Source organism: Peromyscus californicus, unplaced genomic scaffold (genome assembly GCF_007827085.1).
Source record: "Peromyscus californicus insignis strain IS unplaced genomic scaffold, ASM782708v3 Scaffold_23__1_contigs__length_62951481, whole genome shotgun sequence".
Lineage (NCBI taxonomy): Eukaryota > Metazoa > Chordata > Mammalia > Rodentia > Cricetidae > Peromyscus > Peromyscus californicus.
The window spans coordinates 59,229,350-59,243,217 of record NW_026294534.1 but is presented as its reverse complement, the minus strand read 5'-3'; positions in this window follow the sequence as shown (position 1 = coordinate 59,243,217).

Below are 13,868 nucleotides of genomic sequence, written 5' to 3'. Positions count from 1 at the left end.
GCACTGGACTCAATTTGGCCATGATGAATAATTCAGTTTCTGAGGCTATTCCAAGGGCATGGCATCAAACTTGAGACCCTAGCCGGGCGGTGGTGGCGCACGCCTTTAATCCCAGCACTCGGGAGGCAGAGCCAGGCGGATCTCTGTGAGTTCGAGGCCAGCCTGGGCTACCAAGTGAGTTCCAGGAAAAGGCGCAAAGCTACACAGAGAAACCCTGTCTCGAAAAACCAAAAAAAAAAAAAAAAAAAAAAAACTTGAGACCCTAAGGGGTGTTGGCTGAAGACTGTGCATGGAGTAACATATAGATGGGATGACAAAGGAGAAGTGTGGGAACCTAGAATAGGAGGAAAATGGTGACCTCCACCAAGAAAGGGAGATGGCAACTTTAATCCAGATATTTTGATTCCTCCTGAAGGAGTGTGGAGACAATGTGACATCTTAGGGGAAGTACCTAACATCCCAAACATTCCAGCCGTTAGATAAGGTTAGATAAGATGGCCAGATGTCCCTGAATCTAGCACACACCTATTTCCATTTTACAGATACCCCTAGACAAATGTCAGCCAATCAGGGTACTGAACCCCGGAAATCCCCCTCACCCCAACCTCTGCTATGATAAAAACCTCCTCTGAGCTCAAGGCTCTCTGCTATCATTGCTGCATCAGACAGACAGAGAGAGAGACCAAACTTGGAGCTTGAAAATAAAGGCTCTTTGCTTTTACATATGGGATTTGGTCTCCGTGGTGGTCTTTTGGGGGTCCCCAAGATCTGGGCATAACATAATCATCTTAACATCCCTTAACATCCATTCTTCCACTGCTGGGTACTCCAAAATTAAAGGAAGCTAGATCTCAGTATGGCTAAAGATGGGATTCGTGTCCTCCTCCACAAAAAGTGACGCTCCTTACCAGCAAGTCCTAACTGGCTTAAGATGAGGCTCAAAGATGCAGGGACCAGACAAAAATCCAATGACAAGCCTCCTCCTATGTGTGGCCTTCTTGTCCCTCCCACTCTGGCTCCTTCCCTTGAGTGCTCCTTTTCCTTACTAACCATCTTTTTAAACCATCTTTTAGATGTTTTACCTACTGGACCTATGTCCCTTAAAGTAATGAGACTTGCCCCTAGACCCAAATAGGAATGTACCATGCAAGCTACCATGGGCATGGAAGGAAAAAGTGGCAGAAGGCTTGGGGAACATTATGATGTAATCTTGAAAGTTTTTGGGAACTGATTATGTAAAACCCAAGCTTTACATGCCTTGCTGCAAATAATGGTTTCATTATTAGGATAAATCAAAGAGGTCCTCTCTTAGAGAGCCTGAGAGAGAGAGTGTATAATCAACACATCCCTGTAAAGGCATCCGAAACCAAAGGGAAATAGTCCGCTCAGAAGTCAGCAAAACTTTCAGTATTAACAGCAAAGAAATGGGAAATTTCTGTCAGTTGAAGAGAATATCTCAAAGCCTTTCTTAAGGAGGTGGGATATGTGTAAAAAATGAAACTTTTTCACAATTTTTAAACAGGTGTTGCTATTGGTTCCACCCAGAAGAGAAGACGATTTTAATATTTTTTTTTTCTCGAGACAGGGTTTCTCTGTGTAGCTTTGCGCCTTTCCTATATCTCGCTTTGTAGCCCAGGCTGGCCTCAAACTCACAAAGATCTGCCTGGCTCTGCCTCCCGAGTGCTGGGATTAAAGGCATGCACCACCACCGCCTGGCCTATTTTAATTTATAAGACATGGATGCAAATACTGAACTCTCTAAAGAGAGCTCATCAAAGAGGGGAAATATTCCCGTTGCTGTTTGGTCCCCTTGCACTTTAATTTCCGATGCTTTTAAGCACCATTCCAGACTGAGGCCAAAAGCTTGTCTAATTAGGCTATGACTGATGGTGAGTTAGAGAAAAAAGGCTATGGAAATAGACAAAAACAAATCCAGGTATTTGACAGTTGACACAGCCAGCGCTTAGACTTCTGCCCTCACTACGTAAACTCGGCATGTTAGAACTCAGAGTCGCTTAGGTTCTGATATCTTTTATGATGAGCAGGAGGAGGAAGGCATTAAGAAAAAAAAAATTCCTCTTTAGAAGAAGAGATTGTTATTTCCAAAAATCAATGTAAAAAAAAGAAAAGCTATTCAGATGGGTGAGGGTCTAGTTGATGAGGTTCTTCATGATTGATCTCCTGCATGTAATCCCAAGTTTTCTAAGCCTTTTTCTTTTTTCTTTCTTTTTTTTCTTTTTTTCTTTTTTTTTCCCCAGAGCTGAGGACCAAACCCAGGGCCTTGCGCTTGCTAGGCAAGCGCTCTACCACTGAGCTAAATCCCCAACCCCTAAGCCTTTTTCTTAAAAAGAGGGATTGATATGAGGCTCAAAGAAGGCAGGATTTTCCATATGTTCCATAGATAATTTGTTTCAATTCCCTATAACTCAAATTGGACCTAATGATGAATTCCTATGTGGAGCTTTCAATTTTACTCATACTTCTATTGCCTTTAAGACAATAAAGGACCTTAAACAAGCAGTAGTTACTTGTGGAATGCATTCCACTTATGTTAAAAGAATTTTACAAGGACTCACCACTAAATACCAATTAATCCCATATGATTGGAAAGTTTTAACTAGGACCAGTATAGAAGCTGGATTTAATTGTAGTTCAGAACATGGTGACAAGATAAAGCTAATGCTATGGCAAAAAAAAAAAAATCAAGAAAATTATATTACTATGACTGCAGACCAAATCAGGGGATTCCCTGTTGACATTTGGTAGGTTGTTATACCCAGATCATGACACCAAAGGGACCACAGAAGACCGTGGATATCCAGAATGCAACAGCAAGGTTTATTCTATAGATACAAGTCTAGACAGGGAACTCATTCCTGCACCCAATACAGTGAGGCAAGGAGGAGTTGCTCTTGCTTTGTGAGCCTAGCTTTTTAAAGGCAAAAACCACAAGCCCTTCAAGGCGGTTGGGGGGATGGGGGTATTGCAAGGGTACAACTCAGATTGGTTTATTTTTATTTTTGCTCTTTTAATTGGGTGAGGGTATGTAACCTTTGAATTTACTGGTTGGGGGTTACAATTATCATTTTGGGGGGCAGTCTGGCACAAGTCCCAGGCTTTGTCCTTGAGCTGCCATGGGGGCTGGCTGGCCTAGCATGTACTGACAATGGGGACTGGCTCAGTAGTCCAGGCTCTGTCCTTGACTCATGCACATAACTCTAAGTTGGTGAGGGGTCCCAGACAGTAAACATCTGGCTGAACTTTGAGCAGTCAGAGTACATGCAGAAAGGGAGCTACTGCAAGGGCTATGTCTTTTGTTCATGGTCCTCCCAGAAACTGCTTGCTCAAGTCTCAGGAAACTGAAATTGAGGCCTGATCTCTGAGAGAAGACTGAGTAGCCTGTTATGGCATCTACTTGGTCCTTTCAAGGTGACTCCCCACCCTGGGACACCCTTGGCAGTCAGTCTGCTGTGTTGGTGAGTGAGAGCATGGTGGCTGGTTGTTGCTTGTCTGATTATTATTTCTGTTTGTATTTATTTGGGTAAGGCAAGCCCCTCTCTGGACTCCCTCAAAATGGTAGTTGTCTTGTGTTGTGTTTGTCTATATATTTAAGTTTTGTTGTAGTTCTGTCTCCCAGCTCTCTCCTTGCTCAGTCTTTGTCCCTTTTCTTGATTCAGTGAAGCCTGCTGTTTAAGTCCTGCTAAATCTCTTATCTCTGAGCTTTCTTAGTTCTCTGTTTGTTCTGATCCCTTCCTCTGGTCACTTGATTCCATTTTTCAGGGATTCAGATGACTTTGGGGGCATGAATAATATTGTTTTATGCTGTTCTTCATTACTAAAAAGCTGGCTCTGGTGTTGTATTATGGCTCTTCCTCTCCTGATCCAATCATGCTTGTTTAAAAGTTTCCTCAAATCTCTGTCCTGGGTCACAAGGCCATTTGACTCTAAGGTAGAAAGACAGAACAAATAGAATAGCCCAGGAAAAGACATTATGTGCTTTAAAACAATCAAAACAGACTATTCCTAAAATAGAAATTACTGTTGCAGAGCCAACATCGGTCTGCACCAGGTCTTCTATGTATATATTATAACCTCCAGTTTAGCATTTTTATGGGACTCTGGAGTGTGTGAACAAGTGGGTCTCTGATTCTTGTGCCTTCTCTTGGGCTCTTTTCCTTCTGTTGGGTTGCCTGATCCAGCCTTGATGTGATGGTTTTTGTTATTTTATTTTGTCTTGTTTGGTTGTTATCTTTTAGAAGTCTGTTATTTTCTAATGAGAGACAGAAAAAGAGTGGATGTAGAGGGGAGGTTAGGTGGAGAGGAACTGGGAGGAGTAAAGGGAGGGGAAACTGTAATCAGGATATATTGTATAAGAAAAGAATGTTTTTAATAAAAAAAAAAACCCTGAAAGATAGTGACTAGTAAACCTAGTTTGCTGTTGGAGGAGATTTACTTGTGTTGATTGCTCCGAGACCACCACCAATAGAGATGACCTTGGTTTGGAGGGCAAAATCCATGTTCAGCTGACTGGAATGGGCCATTGAGTTTCCTGGCTGACTAAGAAGAGAAAGAGAGGCACAGAGGGAGGAAGAGGTGGGGCCAAGGGGTTGAAGACTCCCTTGGATCCAGGAAGTATAGAGGGAGGATCATGTTTCGGTTCCTCAATAAATGACAAAAAACCCTAAGGGTTTGTTTCCATTTGTACAAATAAAAACAAAAAGATTGAATGTCTATGCTCACTCTATCATAAAGTGAAACTTTATTCAGAGTTCATTTGAGATCCCCAAATATTTGAGACCCTTGTATAGATTTCTACATTATTGCTCAGAAGTCAAAGATGAAGAAGGCATAACCTCTTGCATCCAATCAGAGGCCAATACTAAATTTAAAATTCTTGGATGTATGATGTCCAGAGACCAGCTTCCCTGGGGCATACATTATGTTTTCCCACGTTACCTTTTATATTTAGAAATGGGGTGCTCACAGGAAATGCTGGAGGCATAGTCACAGGATTCTGATGGAACACAAACATGGTAAAACAGATTCATTTTGGTATTGTAAAATTTAGCATATGTCAAATTGTTGGATATGCATCCCTACACATTCACATTAATTATGTTGATTAGTGTCATGTTGCTATTCTTTCCATTCACTTGATTTCAGAGTGCTAATGAAAACTTGGTTGAAGGTCCAGTGTGGTTCTGAGAAAGTGGTCAACAACCATAGGTATCATCCTAAATGTTAAGTTATATCTTGTCAAATTCCATCATTGGCTTTGGCTTCTCTATTTCCTCTTTATAAATACCCATGAAGTGGATCTTCTAGGAATTGAAGTACTATGAAAATGGTGCCCATTTTTTTCAATTAATGAGTTACATTATAAAGACAGGAAATATTAGTGATTTGGAATTAAAAAAAAAACAATAAATTGCTTACCTCATACTCTTTTTCTTAGTTTTAACTCTCTAAGCCAGTGATCCTAACCTTCCTAATGCTGCAACCTTTTAATACAGTTTCTCATATTATGGTAACCCCCAACCATAATATTATTTTGTTGCTACTTCATAACTGTAATTTTGCTACTGTTATGAATTGTGATGTAAATGTGGCACTGCTCTAAAACTTTTCCTAAAATACAAACTTACCTCAAGATTTGTACATTTATTAGATATAGTTAAAGTTCTGTAACAAAAAGTTAACTTAAAACTTCTTAGTCCTATTGAGCCCCCTACTTATCATTGTATCTCCTTTTTAAACTAATAAGGCAAACACAGGATCTTTGGAAAATTAATGAAAATTGGCAGATAGCTTCAAGTGATTACATATGAAAAACTAGTGATCAGTATCCACAACACAAGCCTTTTCCATTTTAACATGAACAGATGTTATTATTTACACCCTTGTTAAGCACAGACCTCTTGATCAAACACTAACTTTCTAGACTGATGCTAATAAATTTGAAATTGCTGGATGTTCTGACAGAAAAGAGATTTCCAAAGTACTGAGGGGTTGGTGTGGCATGGGGGGATTACCCTCCTTCTCCATGTGGAAAGAGGAACTACTCAAGAACATCCATGAAAACTAATGTCAGCATTGGATAACATTTGGAACTGAAAAGGGAACATATGAAAAAATACTTCTAATAATTACTGTTTTCTCTTTTATGAAAAATTTATCATGTGTTCATCTTCCTTATTTGTTTATGATTGGAGAAACTACATGGAATTGATCTGAAGGACATGTGACTTGTTCCTATATATATATATATATATATATATATATATATATATATATATATATATATATATATATATATATTTAAATGCTTGCACACCTTTTAATTTGAGCTCCCAGAGCATTTATATACTCTGAACCTGGATTGGTGTTTGGATGCCTGTAGAGATGGATCAAGCCTTGGAAGAATCTCCCTCCATGTCTATGTTTTATCATATATTGGATCAAATGAAAAAAAGGACTAAAATATGATTGGACTATTATTGCCACTGTATTGGGAATTGTTACCATTACTGCCATTGCTGCTACTGCTGGACTAGTCCTGCATCAAAGCATGCAAATTGTACATTGCAGTTAAAGATGACACTCTGATTCAGAAAAATTATGGAACACTCAAGACAGTATGCTTCATGTTGAAGTCACTGATTTGGAGTCAGCTGTGGTTATGATAGGTGATCAAGTTGTTAGCTTACAAAGACAATGATGAGCTGGGTGGTGGTGGTGCATGCCTGTAGTCCCTGCACTCAAGAGGCAGAGACAGGCAAATATCTGAGTATGAGGCTAGCCTGGTCTACAAAGGAAACTCTAGGACAACCAAGGATAACCAGAGAAACACTATCTCAAAAAACCAAACCAAACAAACAAACAAACAAACAAACAAAAATCCAAAGACAATTATCATTAAGATGTGATTAGAGACATCAGAACTGGTGAGTGATCCACCTGCCAGCCAAACTGTACCCCTTCCTGGATTCTGTCCCCCTTGACCCTTTTTCAAGCCCATGCCACCCCAGCTTGTCCCTGGCCCTACTGCTTCTAGGCCTGCTCCTAATCCCAGTGGACTTCTGTCACTGAGGCACAGACCACACCAGACACAACTGGTGAGTGATCCTTCTGTCCCATGGCCCACCCCTTCCCATCTTAGCACCTGTACCAACTGCTGGGCCCTTCCCCCAAACCCAGAGGAATCCCACTGCTCTGGTGCAGCCCTCACCAGTCAAGGAGCTGGTGAGTGACCCATCTGCCAGCTGGACTGCTGCAACCCCTGAATTCTGCTCTACCAAGAGACACCCAAACCCTCCCACCTCATCATACCCCTATGACCAACCATTTCCCAGAACTCCAGCAGACTCCACAGGCCCAGACATAGTGATGATTTTAAAATGATAAGGCGGCACTGGTTACCAGCGCTGAAAGGTCATGAGGCATGATAAAACCCAGTATCAGAGCTTTATTAGGAGGAAGGGGCGGGGGAGACCCAGGCCTGAGGAGAAGCATGTGCAGAGAACAGAGAGAGGGAGAGAGATGGAGATGGGGGGCAGAGAGAACAGAATAGAGAGGAGAAGGAGGGGGTCTGTGTTTGGCTTTTTAAGGCACAGGTGGGCTTATGAAGCTTTGCCAGGCATGCACTGATTGTGTCACCATGCTGCATGCACATAGTCAACAACAGCACACACTGATGACTTAAGACACAAGACCCTTTGCTTAGCTCCTGAACTGTGCATGTGTGGTCATGCAGCTGGAGCACGGCAGAATCCCAACACATAGTCCAAACCAGTTGGAAAAACAGTGCCAGCAGCTCTACTAGAGGCCAGGCTGGTCCTAAGTACCTTAGAAAAAGACTCAGGCTTTATTGAAGGGCAGGCTGTATCTAGAGAACCAAGAAGACTTCAACTTTACCAGCGACCAGACCAGATCAAAGGACCCCCAAGACCCCAGCAGAGACACCCTACTGGACCTGAAGACTCACCAGCCACCTTTGGCCACTTGGCCAGAAGATCAGAGGAAACAGAAACCAAGGAACAAAACACCTGTCCACCAGAGACAAACATAGTAATCAACACCTTGACCTATAATCATCCTAGATGCCTAAAGGCCAGTATAAGAAGCCAATCAATAGCAGAAAGGGCAATATGTCACCCCCAGAGCCCAGCTATCTTATGACAGCAAGACCTGAATATTCAAATGCAGCTGAAGCATAAGAAAATGACCTTATGAAGATGATAGAGGTCCTTAAAGAGGAAATGAAAAAAATTCCTCGAAGAAATCAAGGAAAAGACAAACAAAAAATTAGGGGAAATAAATAAATCTCTTAAAGAATGTCAAGAAAACCAGGGGAAAAAACAAACAGGTGATGGAAACAAATAAAAGTCTTCAAACCTGAAAATCGAAATAGAAGCAATAAAGAAAACACAAACAAGGGAATTCTGGAAATAGAAAATCTTGGTAAGCAACAGGAACTACAGATGCAAGAATCACCAACAGAATATAAGAGATGGAAAAGAGAATCTCAGGAGTTGAAGATATGATAGAGTAAATAAATTCATCGGTCAAAGAAAGTGTTAAATCTAGGAAATCTGAGACACTATGAAAAAACCAAACCTAAGAATAACAGGAATAGAAGAAGGAGAAGAATCCCAGCTCCAAGGCCCAGGAAATATGTTCAACAGAATAATAAAATAAAAATTTCAACAGAATAATAAAATAAAAATTTCCCAATCTAAAGAACAACGTACCTATAAAGATACAAGAAGCTCACAGAACACTACATAGACTGGACCAGAAAAAAGTCCCCTTGCCACATAATAATCAAAACACTGCTGGGCGGTGGTAGTGCATGCCTTTAATCCCAGCACTCAGGAGGCAGAGCCAGGCAGATCTCTGTGAGTTTGAGGCTAGCCTGGTCTACAGAGCTAGTCCAGGACAGGCTCCAAAGCTACAGTGAAACCCTGTCTCAAAAAAACAAACAAACAGAAAAAAAATCAAAACACTAACATACAGATCAAAGAAAGAATATTAAGGGGCTGGAGAGATGGCTCAGAGGTTAAGAGCATTGGCTGTTCTTCCAGAGGTCCTGAGTTCAATTCCCAGCAACCACATGGTGGCTCATAACCATCTGTAGTGAGATCTGGCTCCCTCTTTTGGCCTGAAGGGATATACGCAAGCAGAACACTGTATACATAATAAATAATTTTTTTTTAAAAAAAAAGGAAGAATATTAAAAGCTACAAAGGAAAAAGGCCAAGTAGTATATAAAGGCAGACCTATTAGAATCACACCTGACTTCTCAATGGAAACTCTAAAATCCAGAAGGGTCTGGTCTGATGTCTTGCAGAGTTTAAGAGAACACAGATGCCAGCCCAGACTACTACACCCAGCAAAACTTTCAATCACCATAGATGGGGAAAACAACGTATTTCATGACAAAGTCAAATTTAATCAATATCTATCCACAAATACAGCCCTAAAGAAGGTATTAGAAGGAAAACTCCAACCAGGGAAATTAGCTACACAAATGAAAACCCAGGCAATAGATAACCCAATGCCAGTAAAACCCAAAGAAGGGAAGTACACACACACCACCACCACCACCACCACCACCACCAAGAACAACAACAACAACAACAACAACAGCAAAACAACAACAATAACAGGAAATAACAATCACTGGTCATTAGTATCCCTCCATATCAATGGACTCATTTTGGCAATAAAAAGACATAGACCAACAGAATGGATATGAAAAGTGGATCCATCCTTCTGCAGCATACAAGAAACACACCTCAACATCAAAGAGAGACATTACCACAGAGTAAAGGGTTGGAAAAAGATTTTCCAACCAAACATACCTAAGAAGCAAGCTGGTATAGCTATCCTAATATCTAACAAAATAGTCTTCAAACCACAATTAATCAAAAAATGATGGAGATTTCATATTCATTAAAGGACAAATCCACCAAGATCATGTCTCAATTCTGAACATTTATGCCCCAAATACAAGGGCACCCACATTTGTAAAATAAACATTACTAAAGCTTAAATCACATATTAAGCACCACACATTAATAATAGGAGACTTCAATACCCGACTGTCACCAATGGACAGGTCATCCAGAAAGAAACTAAACAGAGAAATAAAAGAACTAACAGAAGTTATGACTCAAATGGACCTAACAGATATTCACGGAACATTTTACTCAAACACCAAAAACTATACGTTCTTCCAATCACTTCATGGAACCTTTTCTAAAACTGACCACAAGCAAGTCTTAATGATATAAAAATAATTAGAATAACTCCCTGTATCTTATCAGATCACCATGGATTAAAGTTGAATTTCAATAGCAAGAGAAACAACAGAAAGCCTACAAACTCATGGAAACTGAATAAGTCTCAACTGAATTACCACTGGGTCAAGGAAGAAATAAAGTAATTAAAAACTTCCTATAATTCAATGAAAATGAATGCACAACACACCCAAACTTATGGGACACAATGAAAGTGGTCCTTAGTGCTAATTCAAAGTACTAAGTGCCTGCATAAAGAATTTGGAGAAATCTCATACTAGCAACTTAATGGCACACCTAAAAGCTCTAGAAGAAAAAAAGCAAACATACTCCAAGAGGAGTAAATGGCAAGAAATAATCAAACTGAGGGCTGAAGTCAATAAAATAGGAACAAAGAGAACAATGCAAAGAATCAATGAAACAAAGAGTTGGTTCTTTGAGAAAATCTGCAAGATAGACAAATGCCTATCCAAACTGAATAAAAAGCAGAAAGAATATCCAAGTTACTAAAATCAGAATGAAAAGGGACAAATAACAATAGACACTGAGGAAACCCAGACAATCATTAGGTCATACTTCAAAAAACTGTACTCCACAAAATTGGAAAACCTAAAAGAAATGGACAAATTTCTTGATAGATACCACATACCAAAATTAAATTGAGACCAGATAAACTATTTAAATAGACCTATAACCCCTAAGGAAAAGAATCAGTCATTAAAAGTCTCCCAACTATAAAAAGCCCAGGGCCAGATGGTTTCAGCACAGAATTATACCAGATTTTCAAAGAAGAGCTAATACCTATACTCCTCAAAATATTCCACAAAATAGAAACAGAAGGAACATTGCAAAATTCTTTTTATGAGGCCACAGTCACTCTGATACCCAAACCACACAAAGATGCAACCAAGAAAGAGAATTACAGAACAATTTCCTTTATGAACATTAATGCAAAAAAACTCAATAAAATGCTGGCAAACCAAATCCAAATTGAAAAGATCATCATCAAATAGGCTTCATCCCAGGGATGCAAGGATGGTTTGACATACGAAAATCTGTCAATGTAATCTACCATATAAACCACTGAAAAGAAAAAAAAGAGATCATCTTATTAGATGCTGAAAAAGCCTTTGACAAAGCCCAACATCCCATCATGATAAAAGTCTTGGAGAGGCCGGGTGGTGGTGGTGCACGCCTTAAGTCCCAGCACTTGGGAGGCAGAGCCAGGCGGATCTCTGTGAGTTCGAGGCCAGCCTGGTCTCCAAAGCGAGTTCCAGGAAAGGCGCAAAACTACACAGAGAAACCCTGTCTCGAAAAACAAAAAAAAAACAAGAAAAACAAAAAAAAAGTCTTGGAGAGATCAAGGATACAAGGAATATTCCTAAATATAATAAAAGCAATATACAGCAAGGCAACAGCCAATATCAGATTTAATGGAGAGAAACTCAAAGCAATTCCACTAAAACCAGGAACAAGACAAGGCTGTCCATTCTCTCCATATCAATTCAATATAGTACTTGAAGTTCTAGCTAGAGCAATAAGACAACAAAAGGAAATCGAGAGAATACAAATTGGAAAAGAAGAAGTCAAGGTATCACTATTTGCAGATGACATGAGAGTATACATAAGAGACCAGAGAAATTCTGCCAGGGAAGTCCTACAGCTGATAAACACCTTTAGTGAAGTGGCTGGATACAATATTAACTAAAAAAATCAGTAGCACTCTTATCAATGAAAAGGCTGAGAAAGAAATCAGGGAAACAACAACCTTCATAATAGCCACAAATAATATAAAGTATCTTGGGGTAACTCTAACTAAGCAAGTGAAAGGCCTGTATGACAAGAACTTCAAGTCTTTGAACAAAGAAATTGGAGTAGATATCAGAAGATGGAAAGATCTCCCATGATCACAGGTTGGTAGGATTAACATAGTAAAAATGGCTGTCTTACCAAACCTACAGATTCACCATAAAATTTCAACATAATTTTTTTTTTCAAGACAGGGTTTCTTTGTGTAGCCCTGACTGTCCTGGAACTAACTCTGTAGATAGGCTGGTCTTGAACTCACAGAGATCTGCCTGTCTCTGCCTTCCAAGTGCTAGGATTAAAGGTGTGTGCCACCACCACCTGGCTCAACATAATTCTTTACAGATCTTGAAAGAATAATACTCAACTACATACGGAAAGACAAAAAACAAAACAAAAAAAAAACCCCAGGATAGCTAAACCAATCCTGTACAATAAAAGAACTTCCGGCGGTATCACCATCCCTGATCTCAAGCTCTACTAAAGAGTTATAGTAATAAAAATGGCATGGTATTGGCACAGAAACAGCCACATGGATCAATGGAATTGAATTGATGATCCAGACATAAATATATAGATCTATAGACACCTGATAGTTGACAAATAAACCAAAATTATACAATGGAAAAAAGAAAGCATTTTCAACAAATGGTGCTGGCATAACTGAATGTTGGCATGTAGAAGAATGCAAACAGATCCATATTTATCACCCTGAGCAAAACTCAAGTCCAAGAGGATAAAAAACCTCAACATAAATCCAGTTATACTGAACTTGATAGAAGAGAAAATGGGAAATAGCTTTGAATTCACTGGCACAGGAGACAACTTCCTAAATAGCACAGACTAGCACAGACACTAAGATTGACAGTAAATGGTACTTCATGAAACTGAAAAGCTCTGTAAGGCAAAGGACATTGTCAATAGACCAAAATGGCAGCCTACAGAATGGGAAAAGATCTTCACCAACCCCCCATTCAACAGAGGGATGATCTCCAAAATATATAAAGAACTCAAGAAACTAGACATCACAAAACCAAATAATCCAATTAAAAATGTGGTGCAGGGGCTGGGCAACACTGGCGCATGCCTTTAATCCCAGCACTCGGGAGGCAGAGCTAGGCAGATCTCTGTGAGTTGGAGGCCAGCTTAGTCTACAGAGTGAGATCCAGGACAGGCACCAAAACTACACAGAGAAACCCTGTCTTGAAAAACAAAAACAGAACAAAACAAAACAAAATGTGGTACAGACTTAAACAGAGAATTCTCAACAGAAGAATCTCAAATGGCAGAGAAACACTTAAAGAAATGTTCAACATCCTTAGCCTCCAGGGAAGTGCAAATCAAAATGACTCTGAAATTGCATCTTACACCTGACAGAATGACTAAGATCAAAACCACTGAGGACAGCTTATGTTTGAGAGCATGTGGAATAAGGGTATCACTCCTCCACTGCTGGTGGGAGCATAAACTTGTACAGCTACTATACATGATTTCAGGTTTGAGTCTTTATCAGGTAAGTAGGAATTAAGTTTTTGTATTCTGGATGTTTATAACAAATATTGATCCTTTAACCTCTCTGAGATGTGCTCAAACATCTAAAGTGTTTAAGTTTTCTGCAATGAACCATGACTACACCTAACAGCAACCTTTGAAGTCTCCAAAAGGATGGGCCCCACAACAATTCCCCCAGAACTATGATAATACCACTAAGCTCACAAACACCACCCAAAGATCAGCTTTGTACAAACTGCAAACTGCTCA